Here is a 13,111-nt window from a genome sequence, read left to right on the forward strand (position 1 = left end):
CTTAGAGCGTTTCTGTTTCTAAAATGACGTATCTGGGTGTTTTTGGACCATTCGTATCATGTTTTTTTCAGAGCCCCCATACTGTACAATGAGGATGAGGAAGTTAATCGCTGGTTGGGGTAAGTTTCTCAAAACAATTGAAATCGCAAAAAAAAGTGTCTGGACCATTCTATTAAGTTCCACTTACATAAAAAAATAGAGATTTGGTTGTAAAAAAGCGAACTTCTCCTTTAAGCACTCTAAATGTATATTACATCATCCAGAATATGTTGAAGATGGATCACACTGTCACAAACCTCAAGATACTACAGGACCTACGCTACCAGTCAAAAGTTTGGACACACCTACTCATTCAAAGGTTTTTCTTTACTTTTAAAACATTTTACATTGTAGAATAATAGTGAAGACATCAAAACTATGAAATAACACATATGGAATCATGTAGTAACCAAAAAAGTGTTAAACAAATAGCCACCCTTGATGACAGCTTTGCACACTCTTGGCATTCTCTCAACCAGCTTCATGAGGTGGTCACCTGGAATGCATTGCAATTAACAGGTGTGCCTCCCTAAAAGTTAATTTGTGGAATTTATTTCCTTCTTAATGTGTTTGAGCCAAATCAGTTGTGTTGTGACAAGGTAGGGGGGGTATACAGAAGATAGCCCTATTTGGTAAAAGACCAAGTCCATATTATGGCAAGAACAGCTCAAATAAGCAAAGAGAAACAACAGTCCATCATTACTTTAAGACATGAAGGTCAGTCAACACTGAATATTTCAATAACTTTTAAAGTTTCTTCAAGTGCAGTCGCAAAAACCATCAAGCACTATAATGGAACTGGCTCTCATGAGGACCACCACAGGAATGGAGGACCCAGAGTTACCTCTGCTGCAGAGGATAAGTTCATTAGAGTTACCAGCCTCAGAGATTGCAGCCCAAATAAATGCTTCACAGAGTTCAAGTAACAGACACATCTCAACATCAGCTGTTCAGAGGGGACTGTGTGAATCAGGCCTTCATGGTCGAATTGCTGCAAAGAAACCACTACTAAAGGACACCATTAATAAGAAGAGACCTGCTTGGGCCAAGAAACACGAGCAATGGACATTAGACCGGTGGAAATGTGTCCTTTGATCTGGAGTCCATATTGCTGATCTTTGGTTCAAACCGCCGTGTCTTTGTGAGACGCGGTGTGGGTGAACGGATGATATCCGCATGTGTAGTTCCCACCGTAAAGCATGGAGGAGGAGGTGTTATGGTGTGGGGGTGCTTTGCTGGTGACACTGTGTGTGATTTATTTAGAATTTAAGGCACACTTAACCAGCATGGCTACCACAGCATTCTGCAGCGATACGCCATCCCATCTGGTTTGGGCTTAGTGGGACTAGCATTTGTTTTTCAACAGGACAATGACCCAACACACCTCCAGGCTGTGTAAGGGCTATTTTACCAAGAAGGAGAGTGATGGAGTTCTGCATCAGATTACCTGGCCTCCACAATGCCCCGACCTCAACCCAATTGAGATGGTTTGGGATGAGTCGGACGGCAGAGTGAAGGGAAAGCAGCCAACAAGTGCTCAGCATATGCGGGAACTCCTTCAAGACTGTTGGAAAAGCATTCCAGGTGAAGCTGGTTGAGAGACTGCCAAGAGTGTAAAAAGCTGTCATCAAGGCAAAGGGTGGCTATTTGAAGAATCTCAAATATAAAATATATTTTCATTTGTTTAACACTTTTTTGGTTACCACATTATTCCATATGTGTTATTTCATAGTTTTGATGTCTTCGCTATTATTCTACAATGTAAAAAATAAAGAAAAACACTTAAATGAGTAGGTGTGTCCAATCTTTTGACTGGTAGTGTATTAATGCACATCTCCGTGAACAGAACTGAATGAAATGTTTGACTTGGTTGAATGAACATTTGGCTCATGAGAGCACTCCGTGGTTTATTTGTAAGGAATGTTTGGCATAATTTATGTCTAATCCTTGTTGATCGCCTTCTAGGAAATAACCAGGAGGGAGCCCATGAACTTTGCTTTGGTTTCCTGTGCTGTAATGAAGGGATTACAATAGAACAGGGTTTCCCAAACTCAGATCTGCTGTGATTCATCAAAAGACCAATTAGTGTCAAAATATCAGAATTGGACTGTAAACGGCAATACGGGATCCTTGGGACGTCACTACCCTAACCTTAATCCTTACCCTAACCATTTTAAATGTCAACTTCAATGGGGTAGGGATGTCCCAAAGAGACCGGATAGCAAGGACCCTATGTAAAGGCAACAATTTTGGATCAGCCTTCTGTGGCTAATTTCTGTTTTGATTGCCACATAAGGATCACTCCACACACAAACACACTCACTGTACTCCTCCTTAGGGTGTGTGAAACCATAATTAGACTCCGTTCAAAAACCAACAGTCAGCATTAGGCCAAACCTAATCCAAACCTCCAGTATTTAATGAAACGGAGTGAAACTCCAGAGAATACAGAATAATGCTATGAACATACAGCTCAGACGTGACTCATGGTACAACAGAATGCTTAAGTAAAAGCTGTATCCAATAAGCATATTCAAATTAATGATGTTCTAAATACAAACACTGCCCAAATAGACCCGTATGCATAAGGCATGAAGCGATCACGTATAGCAAGTGAAAGCTAGCTGCTACATAGTCCTGCTGTGACTATGCTGTGTAACCACGCAAAACATAAAAAGTCCCTTGTCTGTCACGAATGTTGAATAAAATTATATTTGAAGTTACTCTGCCGATTGTCTGTGGGGTTGGTCCTTCAGTGGGTTGAAATTTGAGACAAAATATCCATAGTAAAGTATATATATATTACATTATATAATATCGTCTTTGTATCTCAAAATCATTGTAATGTGGTTAACCTTAAAAATCTAAATGACAATTATTCAAATATGAAATATAAAATTCAACCAGAGACCTTAGGTCATGGCTTGTCCCGCTACGCTATGAAACCTATTGCAGAGACGTTGATATTAAATCAAATCAAATCAAATTGTACTGGTCACATACACATATTTAGCAGATGTTATTGCAGGTGTAGCAAAATGCTTGTGTTCCTAGCTCCCACAATGAAGTAGTATCTAACAATTCACAACAATACACACAAATCTAAAAGTAAAAGAATGAAATTAAGAAATATAGAAATATTAGGATGAGCAATATCGGAATGGCATTGACTAAAATACAGTAGAATACAGTATGTAAACATTATTAAAGTGACTAGTGTTCCATTATTAAAATGACCAGTGATTCCATGTCTATGTACATAGGGCAGATGCCTCTAAGGTGCAGGGTTGAGTATCTGGGTGGTAGACGGCTAGTGATGGCTATTTAACAGTCTGATGGCCTTGAGATAGAAGCTGTTTTTCAGTCTCTTGGTCCCAGCTTTGATGCACCTGTACTGAGCTCGCCTTATGGATGAAAGCGGGGTGTACAGGCCGTGGCTCAGGTGGTTGATGTCCTTGATTATCTTTTTGGCCTTCCAGTGACATCGGGTGCTGTAGGTGTCCTGGAGGGCTGGCAGTGTGCCACCAGTGATGAGTTGGGAAGACCGCACCACCCTCTGGAGAGCTCTGCGGTTGTGGGCGGTGCAGTTGCAGTACCAGGTGGTGATACAGCCCGACAGGATGCTTTCAATTGTGCATCTGTCAAAGTTTGTGAGGGTCTTAGGGGCCAAGCCACATTTCTTCAGGCTCCTGGCACCACACTCCCAGAGCCCTCTCCTCCTCCCTGTAGGCTGTCTCATCATTGTTGGTAATCAAGCCTTCTACTGTTGTGTCGTCTGCAAACTTGATGATTGAGTTGGAGGCGTTGGAGGCGTGCGTGACTACGCAGTCATGGGTGAACAGGGAGTATAGGAGAGTGCTAAGCATGCACACTTATGGGGCCCCTGTGTTGAGGATCAGTGTAGAGGAGGTGTGGTTTCCTACCTTCACCACCTGGGGGCGGCCCGTCAGGAAGTCCAGCACCCAGTTGCACAGGGCGGGGTTCAGACCCAGGGCCCTGAGCTTGATGATGAGCTTGGAGGGTACTATGGTGTTGAAGGCTGAGCTATAGTCAATGAACCACATTCTTACATAGGTATTCCTCTTGTCCAGATGGGATAGGGCAGTGTGCATTGCGATCTGTGGATCTATTGGGGCGGTAAGCAAATTGAAGTGGGTCTAGGGTGTCAGGTAAGGTAGAGGTGATATGATCCTTGACTAGTCTCTCAAAGCACTTCATGATGACAGAGGTGAGTGCTACAGGACGATAGTCATTTAGTTCAGTTACCTTTGCTTTCTTGGGTACAGGAACAATGCAAGTGGGGACAGCAGACTGGGATAGGGAGAGATTTAATATGTTCGTAAACACTCCAGCCAGCTGGTTTGCGCATGCTCTGAGGACGCGCCTAGGGATGCCGTCCGGCAGCCTTGCGGGGGTTAACACACTTAAATGTCTTACTCACGTCGGCCACGGAGAACGAGAGCCCACAGATCTTGGGAGCGGGCTGTGTCGGTGGCACTGCGTTATCCTCAAAGCGGGCTTTGAAGGTGTTTAGCTTGTCTGGGAGCAAGACGTCGGTGTCCGCGACGTGGCTGGTTTTCCCTTTGTAATCCGTGATTGTCTGTAGACCCTGTCACATACGTCTCGTGTCTGAGCCGTTGAATTGTGACTCCACTTTGTCTCTGTACTGACGTTTTGCCTGTTTGATTGCCTTACAGAGGGAATAACTACACTGTTTGCATTCGACCACCCAGTCACCTTGCCGTGATTAAATGCAGTGGTTCGCGCTTTCATTTTTGCGTGAATGCTTCCATCTATCCACGGTTTTTGGTTTGGGTAAATTTGAATAGTCAAAGTGGGAACAACATCCTCTATACACTTCCTGATGAACTCAGTCACCATGTCCCTGTATACGTCAATGTTATTCTCAGAGGCAACCCAGAACATATCCCAGTCCGCTTAATCAAATCAATCTTGAAGCATTTATTCCAGTTGGTCAGACCAGCGTTGAATAGACCTTAGCACGGTTATTTCCTGTTTGAGTTTCTGCCTATAGGAAGGGAGGAGCAGGATGGAATCATGACTTGATTTACGGAAGGGAGGGCGGGGAAGGGCCTTGTAGCCATCCCGGAAGGGGGAGTAACAATGGTAGAGAGTTTTTGATGCGTGAGTACTACAGGCAATGTGTTGATAGAACTTCGGTAGCGTTTTCCTCAAATTTGCTTTGTTAAAATCCCCAGCTACAATAAATGCGGCCTCAGGATATGTGGTTTCCAGTTTGCACAAAGTCCAGTGTACAGTCGTGGTCAAAAGTTTTGAGAATGACACAAGTATTGGTCTTCACAAAGTTTGCTGCTTCAGTGTTTTTAGATATTTTTGTCAGATGTTACTATGGTATACTGAAGTATAATTGCAAGCATTCCATAAGTGTCAAAGGCTTCTATTGAGAATTACATTAAGTTTATGCAAAGAGTCAATATTTGCAGTGTTGACCCTTCTTTTTCAAGACCTCTGCAATCCGCCCTGGCATGCTGTCAATTAACTTCTGGGCCACATCCTGACTGATGGGAGCCCATTCTTGCATAATCAATGCTTGGAGTTTGTCAGAATTTGTTGGGTTTTGTTTGTCCACCCGCCTCTTGAGGATTGACCACAAGTTCTCAATGGGATTAATGTCTGGGGAGTTTCCTGACCATGAACCCAAAATGTCGATGTTTTGTTCCCCAAGCCACTTAGTTATCACTTTTGCCTTATGGCAAGGTGCTCCATCATGCTGGAAAAGGCATTGTTCGTCACCAAACTGTTCTTGGATGGTTGGGAGAAGTTGCTCTCGGAGGATGTGTTGGTACCATTCTTTATTCATGGCTGTGTCCTTAGGCAAAATTGTGAGTGAGCCCACTCCCTTGGCTGAGAAGCAACCCCACATATGAATGGTCTCAGGATGCTTTACTGTTGGCATGACACAGGACTGATGGTAGCGCTCACCTTGTGTTCTCCGTACAAGCTTTTTTCCGGATGCCCCAAACAATCAGAAAGGGGATTCATCAGAGAAAATGACTTTACCCTAGTCTTCAGCAGTCCAATCCCTGTACCTTTTGCAGAATATCAGTCTGTCCCTGATGTTTTTCCTGGAGAGAAGTGGCTTCCTCGCTGCCCTTCTTGACACCAGGCCATCCTCCAAAAGTATTTTCCACACTGTGCATACAGATGCACTCACACCTGCCTGCTGCCATTCCTGAGCAAGATCTGCACTGATGGTGCCCCGATCCTGCAGCTGAATCAACTTTAGGAGACGGTCCTGACGCTTGCTGGACTTTCTTGGGCGCCCTGAAGCCTTCTTCACAACAATTGAACCTCTCTCCTTGAAGTTCTTGATGATCTGATAAATGGTTGATTTAGGTGCAATCTTACTAGCAGCAATATCCTTGCCTGTGAAGCCCTTTTTGTGTAAAGCAATGATGACGGCACGTGTTTCCTTGCAGGTAACCATGGTTAACAGAGGAAGAACAATGATTTCAAGCACCACCCTCCTTTTAAAGTGTCTGTTATTCTAACTCAATCAGCATGACAGAGTGATCTCCAGCCTTGTCCTCGTCAACACACTCACCTGTGTTAACGAGAGACATGATGTCAGCTGGTCCTTTTGTGGCAGGGCTGAAATGCAGTGGAAATGTTTTTTGAGGATTAAGTTCACTTTGCAATTCATTGCAATTCATCTGATCACTCTTCGTAACATTCTGGAGTATCTGCAAGTTGCCATCATAAAAACTGAGGCAGCAGACTTTGTGAAAATTAATATTTCTGTCATTCTCAAAACTTTTGACCACGACTGTTGTTCCTTGAGGGCTGTTGTGGTATCGGCTTGAGGGGGAATATACATGGCTGTGACTATTACCGATGATAATTATCTTGGGAGGTAATACGGTCGGCATTTGATTGTGAGGTATTCTAGGTCGGTTGAACAAAAGGACTTGAGTTCCTGTACGGTATCACAATCATTACCACCGCCTTTCTTCTTCCCGGAGTGGTCTTTATTCCTGTCTGTGTGATGTATTGAGAACCCATCTGGCTATATGGACGGGGACAGTATATCCTGAGAGAGCCATGATTCCGTGGAACAGAGTATGTTGCAGTCCCTGATGTCTCTCTGGAAGGAGATCCTCGCCCTGAGCTCGTCTACTTTATTGTCCAGGGACTGAACATTAGCGAGTAATATACTCAGAAGCAGTGGATGGTGTGCACGCCTCCTGAGTCGGACTAGAAGTCTACCCCCTTGTGGCTTTGAGTCAGTGACTCTTATCACAGTGATAAGACACCCTGAGTTAATGTAATGCATTCATTCATCTCAGTCATCAAAATAACAACTGATAATAGATTGATGTCTTGGAGCAGCCTCTGGGATAAATTGTATTGCCCTGGGGTGTACGAACAATCGATCCAATTCGGGAAAGTCGTATTTCTGGTCGTAATGCTGGTGAGTTACCGCTCTATGTAATAACACAAAAAACGTTCTGGGCTAATAATGTAAGAAATAACACACAAAAAAATAAAATAATGCAAAGTTGCTTAGGAGGTAGAAGCAGAGCTGCCATGTCTGTCGGCACCATCCCTTCCCCTATTACCGTCCGCAATTGAAACAATGTGTGGGGAGGCAGAGGCACAGAAACTCACACCAAGACCTTTGTCAGATAACACTGTTAAACAAATAATTTATGCTATTGCTAGCAAATCAAGAGGAAATTCTGACTCAAAAACTCCCCACCTTATGCTCTCACGTTAGGGCCGAGATTCCCATTCATTGACTTTTGTTCGCTATACATGTCGGGGACATATTGTTCTGTCTCACGATTCACAAGCATAAAAAAGGCACAGAGGCTGTTCAGTGTGCTGAATTGGCTGTATTGACAACAACAAAAAAAACAGATTCCATGGGATCGAGTGGTGGGCTATTGCACATCTATGGCTGGACTCTTGTCATAAATGTGTCTCCCTCTGCCATATGGATGCATTGCATGATACACCGAGAGCAACTGGCGGCAAAAGAGCTGAGCACAGAGCTCTGAAATATACTCCAGCAGGTAACTTTGATTGTAATTACATCAAGCCACGCATGTTCGCAAAACTACAGTGCATTCGGAAAGTATTCAGACCCCTTGACTTTTTCCACATTTTGTTACGTTACGGCCTTATTCTAAAATTGATTAAAACGTTTTTTTCCCCCTCATCAATGTACACACAATACCCCATAATGACAAAGCAAAAACAGGTTTTAATACATTTTAGCAAATGTATGAATAAAAACCAGAGGATATATCACATTTACATAAGTATTCAGACCCTTTACACAGTTCTTTGTTGAAGCACCTTTGGTAGAGATTGCAGCCTCAACTCTTCTTGGGTATGACTCTACAAGCTTGGCACACCTGTATTTGGGGAGTTTCTCCCATTTTTCTCTGCAGATCCTCTCAAGCTCTGTCAGGTTGGATGGGGAGTGTCGCTGCACAGCTATTTTCAGGTCTCTCCAGAGATATTTGATCGGATTCAAGTCCGGGCTCTGGCTAGGCCACTCAAGGACATTCAGAGACTTGTCCCGAAGCCACTCCTGCGTTGTCTTGTCTGTGTGCTTAGGGTCATTGTCCTGTTGGAAGGTGAACCTTCGCCCCAGTCTGAGGTCCTGAGTGCTCTGGAGCAGGTTTTCATCGATCTCTCTGTACTTTGCTCCATTCATCTTTGCCTCGATCCTGACTAGTCTCCCAGTCCCTGCCGCTAAAAAACATCCCCACACATGATGCTGTCAACACCATGCTTCACCATAGAGATGGTGCCATGTTTCCTCCAGACGTGACGCTTGGCATTCATGCCAAAGAGTTCAATCTTGGTTTCATCAGACCAGAGAATCTTGTTTCTCATGGTCTGAGAGTCCCTTAGGTGCCTTTTGTCAAACTCCAAGTGGGCTGTCATGTGCCTTTTACTGAGGAGTGGCTTCCGTCTGGCCACTCTACCATAAGGTTCTGATTGGTGGTGTGCTGCAGAGATGGTTGTCCTTCTGGAAGGTTCTCCCATCTCCACAGAGGAACTCTGGAGCTCTGTCAGAGTGACCATCGGGTTCTTGGTCACCTCCCTGACCAAGGCCCTTCTCCCCCGATTGCTCAGTTTGGCTGGGCGGCCAGCTCTAGGAAGAGTCTTGGTGGTTCCAAACTTCTTCCATTTAAGAATGATGGAGGCCACTGTGTTCTTGGGGACTTTCAATGCTGTAGAACCTTTTTGGTACCCTTCCCCAAATCTGTGCTTCGACACAATCCTGTGTCGAAGCACAGATTTGCTCTATGGACAATTCCTTCGTCCTCATGGCATGGTTTTTGCTTTGACATGCACTGTCAACTGTGTGACCTTATATAGACAGGTGTGTGCCTTTCCAAATCATGTCCAATCAATTGAATTTACCACAGGTGGATTCCAATCAAGTTGTAGAAACATCTCAAGGATTATCAATGGAAACAGGATGCACCTGAGCTCAATTTCAAGCTCAACTTTCTGTGTCAGAAAATGCCTATGTAACAGACATGTATGGTCAACTGAATGAACTGAATGCAAGCATGCAGGGGAAATACAAAAACATTCTACAGATGTGTGACCGAATCAGTGGATTCAGATCAGAGGAAAGAATTCTTATTGGAGAGAGTCTTTCAAAAGCCAACCATGCCCCCGTCCCTCGGCTGTGCATGTTTCTAACAGAAAACAGCATCATAAAGTGTCCTACACGAGTGATGACTGCTCACGTCCAACGCTTGGAAGAACACTTTGGGACCTACTTCCCAATCCGTTTGACTGTGATCCTGGCTCAGTTGACATGCCAGTAAGTGAAATCGAACAGCTGATGGAGCTGTAATGTGACCGAATACTGCAGACACCTCATTCACGGGTCACTGCGGAGGAGTTGTGGTTTCTGACTCAAAGGGAATACCCTGCTGTCTCCCTCTGAGCATTAATGCCACATTCAAAACAACTGAGAACTCTGAACTGGGAACTTGGAAATCTCTGACTTCCGACTTCAGTGAGTTCAAGACAACGGCGAACTCGTTTTGAATGGTCATCCAACTCGGAATTCCAACTCGGGAACTCAAGCCTCTTTCTAGAGCTCCAACTTTCCGACCTGAAGGTCACTGAAGTCATGATTTGACCTCGTATTTGTGAAGCTGGATTCAGTACTCTTGTCTGCATTCAAACCAAATATCGATCCAGGTTAGATGTGACAGCAGAGATGAGGTACGCACTGTCGACCACTCCCCCTGACTTTGAGAAGCACCGACGCGACATGCATCAAGCACACCCATCTCATTAGTGGTGGTGAGATACTGTAAGAGACATTATGACTAATTTGCAATTGACTGTCATTAAAAGTAGGTGATGGTGAGTTGAGAAGACAATCAGAAATACTGTTAGAATGTTTTGCAATTGACTGTGCGTTTTCAGATATCAAAATGGAGTCGTGGGCCAAAAAAGTTTGTGAACCCCTGATGAGAGGCAGAACACACACACACACACACACACACACACACACACACACACACACACACACACACACACACACACACACACACACACAGTGACACACACACACACACACACAGACACACACACACACACACACACACACACAGTGACACACACACACACACAGTGACACACACACACACACACACACACAGTGACACACACACACAGTGACACACACACACACAGTGACACACACACACACACACACACACACACACACACAGTGACACACACAGACACCACACACACACACACACACACACACACACACACACACACACACACACAGTGACACACACACACACACAGTGACACACACACACACACACACACACAGTGAACACACACACACACACACACACAGTGACACACACACACACACACACACACACACACACAGCACACACACACACACACACACACACACACACACACACAGTGACACACACACACACACACACACACACACACAGTGACACACACACACACACACACACAGACACACAAACAGACACACACAGTGACCCACACACACACACACACACACACACACACACACACACACATGACACACACACACACACACACACACACACAGTGACACACACACACACACACAGACACACACACACACACACACACACAGTGACACACACACACACACACACACACACAGTGACACACACACACACACACACACACACACAGTGACACACACACACACACAGTGACACACACACACACACACACACACAGTGACACACACACAAACACACACAGAACACACACACACACACACACAGTGACACACACACACACACACAGTGACACACACACACACACACACACACAGTGACACACACACACACACACAAACAGACACACACACACACACAGTGACACACACACACACACACAGTGACACACACACACACACACAGTGACACACACACACACACACAGTGACACACACACACACACACACACACACACACACACACACACACACACACACACACAGTGACACACACACACACACACAAACAGACACACAAACAGAGGGGTGCTGAGGCTCCTGCGGTGAACTAGCTCCCGGTGACTGTTTAAACATGTATCCACTATAGTAGGCAGGGCAAAGGTTTTTTCAGGACGTCTGGACTATTAGAAACGTACACAATTGTTACCCGGAGGAAAATGGGGGCGGGTCATACTTTTTAATTTCAGTCAGTGGGAGAGGGTTTAGTGGTTTGTTATTTAGTCCAGAGGAGGGTCATGTCACTTGTAATCGATTTAACAAAACGAACCACACCCGTCGCTATGGGCGGGCCATAGGGGGCCGAGCCCGCCCCCAAAAATGCTTGTGCCCCCCCCCCCCACTTGAGGGAATTTTTTATTAAATATACATACTGTAGGCTAATAATAATTGTGCCCTGCCCTACCATGCATTTCATATGCCCCCCTTAAGACTGAGGTCTGGCGACGGGTCTGAAACTAACGCAATGTAAATCTAAGAGCTATAGGTTCCGGGGTCTGTCAGAAATATTTTTGCTATTTTCACATCCAAAAATTATCAGCGCAGTGCTGGCGGTGGCGCAAAAGGGCTGGGATATTATTAATAAACCAGTTGTGGGTGTGTCGAGGCTTGGCCTATCACTGGCCAATCAGAACGTGCTCCATGACTAAATATGTGGTTGCTTCAAGTTCTGTATTTACGGTCTTTTATGTTTTGCCTTGGAATCAACTCCAATTCCAATGTCAGTCCATTATGTTTTGTTAAACAGCTTACAGAAACGAAATAACAAAATGTAGACCCATCACATCTTTGCTAAATATGTTAACTTGAACTTGTTTGCAGTCAACATTGTTCTAAGTAATTGCGTGGCTTTAATGTGGAAATATATACATAGCATTCACACTGATATAGCATAGCATGGACATGCCAAACGTTGTCAATAAGCAAGATACAATTCAATATTGTTAAGGCCTAAAAAGAGAGTGAATAATTCTAATCAAATTCTAAACAAAACGAAACAATAACTTGTTTTAAATAGGCTATGTGTAAATATAGTTACAGGCACCATCATTGCTCCCTTTGGGTATAAAATATTAAAACAACGCAGACTATGGAGGGTTTTACACACATCAAAACTTTTCACAGTACCTGGACAAAGATCCAATATAAAGAGAAAGGGAGAATGTCTACACCGTCATACTGCTCTCAAATAGAATGTTCTATATACATATTGGAACCATATTACAGATCACATTCACACTTCTCCAGAAGATGCATTGCATGCGCGCCATGGTCGTTCTCACCACAAAACCAGGACAGTGTGAATCATTCTAATAAGTTTGGTTTTAATAAAATCTGTTCATTTTTTTAAACAGCAACAACAATAAATAAATTTAAAATGTAATGATGTCATAAAACCTCCAGGATAAAAAAAAAAAAAAGACAACGCATTGCTGTTAAACCAGTCTTCATTATAATAGGCCTAGGATAACCGTAGCCTACGGAGGGATTTGGATTTTAAAA

At 44.0% G+C, this 13,111-nt stretch overlaps 1 protein-coding gene across 1 annotated transcript in view; it reads right to left on the bottom strand.

Annotated features, from left to right (window-relative positions):
• LOC121568479 (neprilysin-like) overlaps positions 1–13,111 on the bottom strand; it is a 98,780-nt gene that overhangs the window by 70,008 nt on the left and 15,661 nt on the right. The gene's annotated exons all lie outside the window — the stretch shown is intronic.

The sequence above is a fragment of the Coregonus clupeaformis genome, chromosome 6, assembly GCF_020615455.1.
Source record: "Coregonus clupeaformis isolate EN_2021a chromosome 6, ASM2061545v1, whole genome shotgun sequence".
Taxonomy (NCBI): domain Eukaryota; kingdom Metazoa; phylum Chordata; class Actinopteri; order Salmoniformes; family Salmonidae; genus Coregonus; species Coregonus clupeaformis.